Raw genomic sequence first — 13,568 nt, 5'->3', positions numbered from 1 at the left:
AAAGTATTAATCACTTAAATAAACAAACTACTGTGTTTGTAAATGACAACAGATGAAAATTAAATTGGTTACATCATATATCCTTTATTTTAAAAAGAATATAACAATATATTTAAGTATAACAAAATATATCATTTGATAGATAAATATACTTAAAAAATAATTTATAGAACTTGTAAACAAAAAATGTTTACAATACAATACAAAAATATGAGAACAATACTGCTTTATAATCCAATATAAAACAAATAAAATGTTATAAAATTGTTTTATAAGATTATTTTTAAAAAATGAATTAGTTTACTTTATGTTATTGCAGAATTGATTGATTTATCAATATATAATGTATATATATTGTATATTTATTGATACATTCATTTTCTAAACTGATAAATGATTTAAAATGAAAGCACGTTTAATTTTCGATTAAAATAATAATTGAATTAATAATATAAAACTAGCCAATAAGTTTATCTATTCATCTAAATATTATTTAATCTAGAAATTACTAAAATAGTTAAAATAATAATATTTGTTTATTTATTGAATAAAATAATGTTCGTTATTATGTGCTAGCTTATATATTTTTTAAAAAATAAATAAATTTTCTCTCAGATAATTGAGAATTAAATACGTAATGATTAAACGATATTTGTTGATTAACATCATTAATATAATTTCAGTTTATTTATATTTATGCTTTTATCACTGATGACTCATAAGTCGAGTCATGGGATTTGCTCTCAACACATATTTAAAGCCTTTCTTCTGATGTGATAAATAATGGACCTGTTTATTCTTTCAGTTTAATCAATTGTAAGTAAAAAATTTCGCTTATTAAATTTAATTTTTCTTCCTCAAAATAATAATGTCGCTACTCGTAAAATTTAGAATAAATATTATCATTTCTCTCTTAATAATCTCTCGTTGTAGGAACTATATTAGTTTTAATTAGTTTCTAAGGAAAATTGAAATAATACATATCATGGATTGCGATATTTAGAAATTTTTGGAAGAGAGAAATCACTTATATTTATGTGACTTATGTGAGGAGGAAGCTAGGGCTTTTTCTTAGGGATTCGTAGTAGTTACTACCTCTATAAATTAATATTAGTAAAAATAACCGAAAATAAAATCTTTAACATTGCTTTTTATTAATAAAGAAACATTCTAAGTATTTTATTTGTGCAAAGAAAAAGGGCAAAACGGGCCCGCTCTACCCACAGGCCCCATACAAGTTTCCAATAACCCGGTCACTAAGTTATATATTATATTGTATAAAAATATGCGCAAGTTATAATAATAAATAAATAAATAAATATAAAACTATTTTAATTGTAAATGTTGTTGAGACGTTTACAAAATGAGCTCATATTGACGTTTAGATTTTTTAAATTAAAAACTTTGCTGTTTTGTTTGAGTATATTTGCAAATTTTAATGGAAAAAGTTATCATTTTTTGATTAAATTGATACAAAATTAACTTTAAAAAATGTTCTCCGAGTCAAATGTTTTATTGAAGTTTGTGTGCGCTAGAATGTGTACAGTACTTAACTGATTACATATATTTTTTAGCAATTTCCTTAATTTTGAAAAATTCGTATCTGTATTCTCGTGTGAATTAATTATTACTCTATAAAATTCTTCAAAAGAATTTTAAAAATTTCTAAAAGTTAAATGTTCAGAACTTTTAACTTTTAGAAATTTTTGTATTTCTGAAAACCGTTAACATTATTTTATAATAAAAAAGAAAAATAAGAAAGGTTAGGAGACATGAAAAAACAGAGTTCTCGATAGCGTTACCTGTAAATTAGATGTTAAGATCTCTTTATTTAATTATCTTTTTTCATTGTTATGTTACTTTAGTATTTCGATGCGATTTTCTTTAACGAGTCAACTGAATTGAGTCTAACTCAAATTAATTATCAACAGATACTAAATATTAATTTTACTAACTATATTAATATTTTGTGCATTGTAAATAGATAGATAGATAGATATTTATTAAGTATACCACTCGATAGGAGTACAAAAATAAAAACACGACAGTAATGCAAAGTTATGAAAAAGATAGAATAAAAATTACAAAATACAGCTTATGTTACAGAAATTGAAAGTCTTCAATTGAGCATTCTTCTTAAAAATTTGAGTGATTAAAGTTTAAAAATATCAGGAAAGTCTTATTTGTAGTTAATTTAGAAAGATTGCAAGACCACACAACCTTCATTTTAAGCCAGTTCTAACTGCAAGATTAGTCTCTCGTACAAGTATATTCTTTGAAACCATTATCACAAGTACATAAGGCTGTGTCTTTTAGTCCAAATTTTGCCAGGTAGCCACTGAATTTACCATGTCCAACGAGGATTTGTATTACAGAGAAGTTAGTGACGAGGGATAAGCTGATGTCGTCAATAGTAAGAAAAACTGCCTGGTTAGGTTGCCTTTCTGAGAGTTTTATCATTGATTATTCCAGTTTTGTATATCCAGTGATATATCTGTTTAGACTGCTTTTGGTGTAAAGCATAAATTTTATTTCCGATTCAAAATTGTTTGCTGCATATGTAGCTGTCTTTGCGCATAGTAAAATAAACTACTTTAATAAACACTGGTTTTCCTCTCGCAAAATTTTTATATAATTTAAAAAGATAAATCGGAGAGATGGAATAGAATAACTATTATTTAACCTGTTTAATTTGTTTACGAATACTTATTTCATAGGTTTAACTATGGAATAAAATGTATACAAAAGTTTTAATAATCGTTTGTTTTCCACAAGACAATCGTATACCAACATTTCTAAACTTAACAGTTTCTCTTTAATTTTATCTTATTTTTTACTTTTGAGAATTTTAAAAGCTGTCGTCTCATTTAAGTTTCTAAAATCGATTTTAAAAGCTGCTTGCTTCTCAGAAATCATCATATAAATATTTTATTATTTATCATTACTCTCTGTTCTATGGTATTCCATTACTTGAGTTGTTAGTTAAATTTATCTCTTTATAAATATTCGTACAGGAAATATAAAACGGGGTATAGAAAATAATTACTTTTTCTTTCTTATTTTATATTTTTGTTTAAATTTATTTAAGGTTGTATAAATATAAATTACTGAAATTGAATTTAGTTAATGATTTTTTTTAACTAACATTTTTAAAACCATTTTTTAATATATAAAACAAAGTAGAAATTAGAACATAAATTAAAATTAATATATTTGTATATTTTTTTTAAAATATTTCAACAATTCTCAAATTTCTAAAATATTTATTTATGTTAAAATTAAATTAATTCACGTAGTTTGCTATTTCAGTGCTAATCAAACTGTGGTTCGCGAGCAGTTTGGTACTGGGCCTCAGATTTTTACTTAAAATTTCAGAATTTTATATATATTACGTTAGTAAAACGTCTTTAAGTATTTTAAAAACATGTTATTTTATTACTTTCGTTTTTCTTTATTATTTAAACAGTGCCACGGGATCGAAATCGGTCCGACAATTACTTAATAATGGCCCATAAACCCTATTTTATTTTTTTTCAAAATGATTAGAACCAAATTTTGTAGTTGTATTTTTCTAATTAATTCAAACTAAAAATTAAAATAGAAAAGATTTATTTGAACTCTTTTCTCTCCGTTTTACAATTATTTTTCACAAAAATACTGATCCGCGAGGAATTGAAATGAAAAAAGAAAAAAAAACTAGTCCATGAACACGGTTCGAGAAGCACTGTGCTATAGAAGATCAAATCATATCCTTGGATCTGTAGGGGAATTTGACCTCAAATGACACGTTAGGGTAAACCGATACCACTAGTTATATTTTAAAAATGCTACAAAATTGAACGTTTTTGAATTTATTATTCAATGCTACTCAGAAAGTGACAGCAGCGATCATTACAGAGTTTCGATATCATAGAATCTTTTGTTGGAGAAAAAAGAAAATAAAAAAAAATATTGCATTATTATATTGCAGAGAAGACTGCAATATAATAATGATTGTAGATGTTTAGCCATTGTTTTTCATCGTTGACAACATTATAAATAATTGAAACTTAATGCTTTCAAATATAAGTAATCTTTAAAAATAAAAAACGATCCAACCATCTCTACATGTCATGTTATATCATTACTTATTATTATTATTGTTCATTGAGGGTAAAATGAGATATCAGCTGATTGAGTAAAACGAGCTACTGTGCGATTTTATCCTAGTGCTTTGACTGAATGTTCAAGTTGCAAGCTAATATTTTATATATTGATACTAAGTGCTCAGATACAATTGCAAAGGAAACATTATCTCATGTGAAACCAGAGAATATTTCCCAATTCCATTTGCTCCTAGATCTGACAACAAGAAAAGAAAACATGAAGAATCCCAAGTTTTAACATCAAGCGCATAAATTAATATATTAAAGACGAAGGGAGAAGAAAAGAGGACTGTGGAGCAGAGACATGCAGCAAAGAGAGCGACACAGACACTAGAATATGATAGATCTGCAGAAATTCAAGATTAAAAAGACTGCAACGTTCAGAATATTGATGAGAGTGATACTGCTTGCCTCTACTAAGATGGCCTTTACAGCCGTTCTAAATCCTGGCTTAAATGTAAGAAATGTTTTTTGTTAGAACATAATAAATGTGCGGGCCTCACCAAGGGAAAAACAATTTTATATGCGATTGATTCAAAAAGTGATTCAGGTATATCGTTGATAAAATGATAGCTAAATTAGTATCATTATTTTGAAATGCCTGTTACTTAATAACAAGAACTGAAAACTTCAGACTGTTTTTAGTATTATTCAGTGTATTATTAAATATCAATAAATTATTAAGCGTGTTATGTAAGAAAATAGATCTATTTTAACATTTTCCTCAGGATGTGCCATTTTACGCCAAGTTCTCTCAGAGTAATAAATTTTTGTTAAATTCAGGATTATACTTTTTATTCCGTTACTTCGAAAAAGGACACAGCAAAATATCTTCAATAAAATATTTTATATACGTTATAACTTTATTAAGCAGCGGTGATGTAAAACGAAAAATTATCAATTAGATTATTTTGTACAATATTTTTATATAATGGGCGCATTGCCTGGTAAAAGCGACTTTAATACAGCTGGACAAGCAAACCAGATCAAACAGGCATCATTGGCTTGCTTATCGAGTTGTATTAAAGTCGCTTTATTAGGCAATGCGCCCATAATCTCAATTCGTGACACTGACTTATGGGAAATAAGATGACTCGCTTAACGACGCTTTTACGACTTATTTAGTTCAGAAAACAATTAAGTAGTAAAATCGGAAGTTTACTGTATTAGATTTGATGGAATTTTGAAAAGCCAATTTATATGCAATTATGAGAAATCTGTATAATAATCTTGAAGCGAATATTTCGTGTTTAAAAATTGCTAGCGTAATTTTATAGAAGGATATACATATAATGTTTTTATTTATATTAATAAAAACATGAAATCTAATCATCCGTATCTCTTTTAATTGATTAAACTTTTCAAGTTAATATTTTTCTTACCATTGTAATATGTATGCAAATTTTATAATGCACGCTTTCTGTACTTTGTAAGTTTGACTTTTTCATAAAATTAATAAATAATTACAAATCATTATTATTAAATTATATAATAATTCAATATTAATATTTAATTCTCGACAAATAGCATTTACGCACAGTTCCTGCTTTATTGGAGCACAAACATTCTAGAAAAAAGTCCCTGGCACTTTTAAGTCTTAAACCCTGAGGATAAGCTGAGAAGACTTGAAAGCGCTAGGGACTTTTTTTAGAACGTTTGGTTTCAATAAAGCAAGAACAGCGTGTAAAAGTAACGCTTGTTTTAGTAAAAAAGAAAAAAAAAATACGTATGTAATCGATTTTCAATTTTAAAAAAGTATTAATACAATTAAAAATCATATTTCTCAAATTTATTTTCGGAATAAATGATAATTTATGCACTTTCTGTTGTTCTCGTTCGAATTCAATATCGAAAACTGAATTATACTGTACAATTGAATCTTTTATACTTATTTTTTACGCATAATTTACATTAAATCGAAGCTTCGAAGTGTAAATTTTCTTCAATATTTTCTCATTTTTTAAATACAATATAAAATGAATAAATAAATTTAAATCTTGTAATATTTAAAAAAAAATTACTTTAAACGTGTCTAATTACTAGGCAGTTTGACTTGTGTTTGTTCTAAATAGTCTCTTTAAAAATGTTTATTCGAAAAATAATTCATAAAATTACCTATTTGAAGGTACAGTCGGACGTCCAATAACGGCTACCTCTAAACGGCGGCCACCCTTTTCAGGAAGGTTTCTCTTTAAAATGCATACAAAATAACATCCGAACAACGGTCATCTTTGTGTTCCAACAATGGCTGTTGTTCAGAGGTTGACTGTATTTAGAATTCGATATTTTAAAAATGATTTTATTTGCTTTTTTTGTATTTTTGACAGACACTTTATTTTATAATAAAAAATAGTAATAATTGAATTAGCTAAAGATTGAAAAATCTATTTTAAAATTCCGAATATATGTAATTCAATACGAACGCTGCATTGACCGTTAAGCAAACAAACACACCACAAACAGCGATGTTTTATTAAAAAATTTAAGACTTTCAGTCTACTTAATAGACCATGGTTAAGATATCGAACATTAGAAATAGAACGTGGAAATGTCAAGTCTTCAAAATAAAATTATAAACATTCGCATACATCGGCAAATAACGTCGATTATAACAAGATTTGTATAAATGACTATCGCCTGAAGTTTTACAAAAAATAAATAATAAATATAACTAACGAAATAAATAAAAATAAAAAATACACAAGAGAATGCCTAATATTTGCTTTAAAACTGTATTGATTTGCGTGTTCTTGACTTGTTAATGTGCATTTCTATGCATTAGCAAGAGATTCAGTGTTTTGCGTTTAAACACCAGAAACATCAATTCTCTAGCTTACTATATACCCACGGGTTGGAGAACTGATTTTTCTGATGATCTTTGCCCCGTTCCTTGTTATCTCAGTATCCTCAGTAGTGGAGAAGCAGGCTAGAGTTGTGTTGTTTCTTCTATTATGTTCATTATATGTATTTGTGCTCATATATTCGCCGAGCGAGATTCCTTCTAGTATAACCAATGTAGATCGTGTTCGTGCTAAATGCTGTTCATCTTACAATTCCTGTCCTTAACTTATCATTCCTTAAAATTCTGTATATCGTTTAGTCGCGCTCGTAAACCACCGTAGCGTTTTGTTTCCTGGCTAATTCCTTTTAAACCACTGCCAATGTGTTAGAGTAGTGGTCTCCAAAGTGGGGTACGCGTACCCCAGGGGTACGCAAAGTGGTAATTGGGGTACGCAGGGCCGGATTTACATAAGGACATTTGGGGCCTGTGCCCAGGGCCCCCACAAAACTATGTTTAAACATAATTTTTTCCTATTACTGCGACAGGCTAGTGTGGCCTAATCATGAGGGCCACAGGCAAAGAAAACCAAACCCGGGAAAAAACCTATCATCGGAAAGAACATCGGAAAATTTCGGGAAAAAATTTTACATAGGTATTTTTCAATGAAATTAAAATAATTCGTTTTACACAATAAAATATACATGTATGTTTACAATAACCTTATTTTTAAATGAAATTTACAACTTCCTAGTTGAAATCTAGTTGAAAATACAGTATTTTGTGTAAATTTTCTAAATCATCAAATTTGCCTATTCTTAAAGGGGGCCCCACCGAATTTGTGCCCAGGGCCCCTGGATTGGTAAATTCGGCCCTGGGGATACGCCAAGTTTCCTTTCAAAATACTGTATGTGTGTCCTGTCCGCAGTCTGTCTAATCTTAGTCATCCTCCCAAATAAGTAGGCTCACGATCATTTGCGATCATACACGGAAAAATTCAAATTGCGGGCAGCGGGAAATTTATCAGGAATTATGTATTTATAATGGAATTTAGCAAATTTTTCTGACACGTAAAAAAATGTGAGTACTTTATTCCATAAGCATAGATTTTATATGTACATTTTTCCAATTTATTTGAAAAGTTTTATTGCAGACGAGTGAGATTTATTTAGACACAACATTCCTTTTAATTCCTTGTCCGAATATGTATTCGAGAACCCGAAAACAATAGATTTTATATTATATTATATTATAGGAGGTACAACTTATAATTATTTACGTCATAGGGGTATGCAATCAGAAAAGTTTGAAGGTCACTGTGTTAGAGAATGTGAATATGCTGTTGTTAGAGTATTGGCGTTGATTATGGAGACGGAAGGTTTGGACTAGATTACGGATCAGTTTTCTCTTATATCAAAGTGTTGCTGTTATTCCCGTAATCCCTTTGAGTTCAGCGATCTTGTTGTGAATGTTGGTGCAATGAGTGTGCGTCTTTTTAATTAATGCATTGAATACAGATATTTTGTAAGCCGGTGGGTGATAAAAATTGGCTGGAACGTATAAAGGGCAGCGGTTGGTTTCATGCACACCTTTGTATATATTATCCCGTTGTTGAGACTGTAGAGAAAATGAAATGACGTACTGCTCTTTTGTTCCATTTTAAGACGGAGCCCGAATGAATTCTAATTGACGGTATTGGTGAACTTGTTAATGTTCTTGTTGTGCATGAATATTGGTGTTTCCAAGGAACGGTATTATCTCACAAAGCGCGGATTTCGACATCATCTCTTAACTGGTCTCGTCGTGGACATTAACACACTTCCACTTATACGTTTACAGTCTGTCTCAGTATATAATTTTATAAAGCATTAGCGTAAATCAATTTTTTAATATAACGAGTTGCTTATTTTGTCTGCCCTAGTGAGAATGTAGTTGTTTCTTTCTAGTCATTTCTTCGTGAATAAGATGCTTCTGTGTAGATCTTTTGCCTTTCGATTGTGCTTGCTAAGTTGGATGATCGCCTTCCATCTGAAGTAATCAGCTGTGATTGGATCAAACCCTCTTAGTGATTTCTCATACTTCGGAATAAAGGTGGATATACTAGGATCCACAGGAGCTTCGGCTCCAGCTCCAGAGATCTGTCCAAACTCCAGCACTTATTTAACTCTCGGAGGAAGATCATTGTTGTCCCATATAGTGTACAGATTATATTAGCGTTTGATTGATTTAATATATTTCTTGCCAAAGATCCACCTCAACTTTTTAATATATTTCTGCTTTCATTTGCCTACCTTTTTCAATAGACTCACTACATACGAATTTATTTCCTTCAATAAGTTAGGATCTCCTCTATAGAGTTGGTTTTCCACATCAATTATCTCTGTTAATAGGCTGATTTTGAAAGATCGAATCAAGCCTACGGGCTTGTTGAGATAAAACATCCTCATATTAAAGATTACCGCCTTGAATTCAATTTGAATACTAATTCCGTAGACTAAATGGGCATAAGAAACACGCCATTTTTCTTACATTCCTGCAGAAATTCTAACTTCGAGGAAGACTTAACAAGCTTGAGAACTGCTTTTCTGTATGCTTTGGTCGGTGCCACCATATCGTTAATCTCTAATATAATGTTGTAGGCGTTAGCATGAGCATTATATTAGAAAGTTATACTGGAAGTAACCTCTCTCAACGAATATATGATGCACGTAGCCTAATATAAGAAACAACACGACTCTAATCTGCTTTGCCAGCACTGAGGATACCGAGATAATATGGAATGAGGCAAAGATCATCAGAAACAGCAATTCTCCAACCCGTGGGTATATAGTGGGCTAGAGAATTTATGTTTTTGGCGTTTAAACACAAAAGACTGAGCCAAATACTCGAAATATCACAAAAGCCAAACACAAAAGACAAATACGCATTAATTAACAAGTCAATGATACGCAAATACAATTTTTAACACAAATATTATGCGCACTATATTTACATTTATCATTTATTTATCGTATTGTAAAACTTCAGGCGATAGTCATTTATACAAATCTTGTTATAATCGACGTTATTTATCGATGTATTCGACTGTTTATATTTTATTTTGAAGACTTGACGTTTCCACGTTCTATTTCTAACGTTCGATATCCTGACCATGGTCTATTAAGTAGACTGAAAGCCTTAGATTTTTTTTAAATAAAACATCGCTGTTTATGGTGTATTTGTCTGCATTCTGGAATATATTTCAGAATGAATTTATTAGAATATAGAATATATTTAATCAAACCGAACCGAAAATTTATAAAATTATTTAATATATAAAATTTAGGATGCAAAAAAATATATATATATTTTTATAATCAAACTTTCAAAACTTTAACTTCATCAGACATATTGAATTAATGACATAACGTTTTAATAAAAATGCTTTCCTATTTTAAAAGAAGAGTTTTCTATACACACAAATTCAGTTATGTAAATATAGATTTCATCAATTTAAATTAGCAATGTGAAAAGTTGAGGCAGTTCAACCAATTGAAATTTGTTTTTATCATATAAAATATTAGCTGTAAAAATGATTTAATTATTCAAAAAACTGATCACACAGTATTTTTATGCAAATAAAATTCTTCAAAATTTCGAATTTTGTGTATAAAAAAAAAAAAAAAAAAAATCTTTTTCTTCATTTTGATTTTTAATCATTTTAAAAATTTTAATTCTTATTTTTTTAAACAAGAACATTTATAAAAATCTTAGTATATAAAACCATTAATTAATGAATAGAAGTTACAAAATTTAATTAAAATAATATAAACTAAAAATAAAAATGTTTAAATATTATAAAAAAACTACAATTAAATTTCTATTATTTGTAGACAAAACAAATTTTTTTTAATGAATTGAAGCACTAGATTCTTTACACTTTATAATTTAGTTCACAAATCCACCAATAGAGTTTATAAATATATTGTAATAGAAGTTCTGCAGTAGACGAATATTAAAAGATTTAAAAATTTCAATAAAGAAGTAAATATTTATCATCCGATCCACTATACAATCGATTGGAAGATAAACATTTATTTATTTATTATTAACGCGATTGCATTTAACATTTATATGACTAAAATTTGGTTTTATTCTTAGGTAAGTTTACTTTCCCAGTTCTGTTATATATAACAGGGAAAGTATAGCGATCGGTCAAAAAATAAACCCCAAGATTTTTAAATTTTTGGACTCGGGGACCTTGAAACGTCGAGAAATGGAAGAAAATTCGGTTGTTTTTTTTTTTTTTTTTCCCCTGCATGTATGGATGTTAGTGTGTGGGGAGGGCACGGTTTTGTCCATCCTCTTCGAAGCTTAATAACTCCCGAGCGTTTTTTCAAAACTTTCTGAAATTTTGTAGGGAGGTTTGCGTATTAGGGAGTTTGATACTGTTAAATTTTGGAAGTTAAAGGTCGACCGGGTGGGGAGATAAAGCGTGTCGTGTGTCATATCTCGAGTAAGGTCGGACATAACAGTTTTACTTGTTATTAGAATTTACAATGTTTTTAAAAAATAAAACCCGTTCTTGTCCTCAAAACTAAGCTTTTTGCCATTTTATAATAATTAAAAATATAAAAAGTTTTTAAATAAAATATCATAACAGATGGCGCCATACACAATTTTAAATGTTGCCGGGAAAATTAAGCAACACTTTGCGAGATTTTTAAATCTTTCTTAAAAATAAATTATTTTATTATTATTTTAATGAAAAAAATACGCATTTATATGTATTGAGCGTAAAATATAAACAATGTCAAAGTAATATTTTAACGAATAATTGCACAATTTTACAAAGTTGTAATCATTGATCGTGTCAAAGTGACAGAGAGGCGAAATATGTAACGTGGATTTTTAATATTCGATGATATTTATTATGTAAATAATCAGAGACGTGCTGATAGATGAGGCGGAGAGGCCTCAGGCACCAAATTGAAAGGGATACTAAAAGAATTTCGTAATATTTATAGAAATATAAATACGTTTGCGCTGTTCTTAAATTTGTCTCAGGAGCCACAATTGTTCGAAACGGTTCTATAAATAATACTTGATTCTAGAATTAGCATTTACGCACAAACACAAAAGTCTTATTAAACTAAATCCAGAAACTCTGTGTCTATTACCTATATTCGAACGAGCGATTATTCTTACACTTCGAAGTACATAAAGTAACAAAGTGAATTAACTACTTTTGCCAACTTTTAACCTTTGGTATGTAAACCGATATATTAATTCCAAGTTAATTAGTTTTAGAGTATCCTGACCAGATTACTAGGGATCAAAATATTATATAGAACGTCAAGGTACGATTAAATACGTTACGGAGTCTTTCTCCTCTCGTGCTTCTAAAAATATTTCAAAATTTATTTTAAAAATAAATTAAAATTACATTTAAATTTTATATAAATTTTAAATTCCATTTGAATTCTTCGGTTACCTTTTAAATAAATAAATAAAGAAAGAATGTAATATCCAGAGGTATTTTTTAAAATAACAAGTAAAGTTAGTGTTTATTATCTGCTATATTCTAAACAGATATTCTATTCGTTAAAGTAATTTATTCGGAATATTTTCGAGATGTGGATAGGTCCATTTCCGAAATTTCAAATCAAATACATTAATATTTCGAAATTCATAATAATATCTTGACTTTGATTTGATTTTTCGAATTCCGAGTTGGTAAAAAAATGTGATTCAGAATGTATTTTCGTGTTTTGCATGCGTGTAACACGCTACTCTTACTATTTGAATACGTTAGAATACTAATATATTTATAGAATACGGAATCTCATTTCCACGGTGGCATATTTTCAGTATATATGACGTGTTTAAAAAGTAGAATGATGACTTCATAACTTTACTAACATCCACGAAACAGAGCTGACAAATAAATGGCATTTCAAAATGAAGACAAAGGAATGACAGGAATGAAGACACTACAAATAGGCATTCATTATTTAAAATGAAATTCTCACGTTTGTTTTTGCTAATCATTTTCTAAATGAAAGTTTTTTATTTGGTCCGTGCATTGAACTTGTTTTAAAGTATTTTTCTTTGATCATTAATATTTCAAATATAACCTAAAATAAACAAATAAATAAAATAAAACTTCACATCAAAGATTCTTGTTTCGAAAGGAATTTGTACGATTTTTTTTAACATTTATTGTAATATTTTGCGGAATTTCTTCCTGCTTCAAGTAGACTTATTGATAAATTTCAAGCGTAATTCTGTGGGATTTATATTATTAATTCGGCCATAATTTATTTAGAATACGCCGGTCTTACAATTTACTCCAGTGGCATACTAATGCTTTCTGATGACTTTACACTTATTGTATATAAATTCTTTTATATTTTAGTTATTCATTGCATCAAACTTCGATTTGATACATAATCGGATCAACCGAGATTTAAATTACAAATTCCAATTGTTAAATTTATCATTCAACACGAATTTATCGATTAAATTTAAATGAAATGATTATTAAAATCAAACTTTACAAACGATGTAACATCTCGACTATTACCAATGATGATTCCGATTGGTTGAACTTCATATTGTTTATAATAACGAGCGCAATGGCGTGACAAGAATAATGTTTCTCT

General features: G+C 28.7%; 1 long non-coding RNA gene across 1 annotated transcript in view; it reads left to right on the top strand.

Moving 5' to 3' along the window:
* Nucleotides 1-709: 709 nt before the first annotated feature.
* The window catches only part of LOC136988283 (uncharacterized), a 28,052-nt gene continuing 15,193 nt past the window's right edge, over nt 710-13,568 (top strand). The window contains exon 1 of the long non-coding RNA XR_010882746.1: nt 710-816. This is a non-coding gene — a long non-coding RNA (uncharacterized lncRNA). The remainder of the gene's footprint in view (nt 817-13,568) is intronic.

The sequence above is a fragment of the Centruroides vittatus genome, unplaced genomic scaffold (genome assembly GCF_030686945.1).
Source record: "Centruroides vittatus isolate TY-2023 unplaced genomic scaffold, ASM3068694v2 scaffold_324, whole genome shotgun sequence".
NCBI lineage: Eukaryota > Metazoa > Arthropoda > Arachnida > Scorpiones > Buthidae > Centruroides > Centruroides vittatus.
Note: the sequence above shows the minus strand (reverse complement) of the source record. Positions and strands in the feature narration are given on the sequence as shown.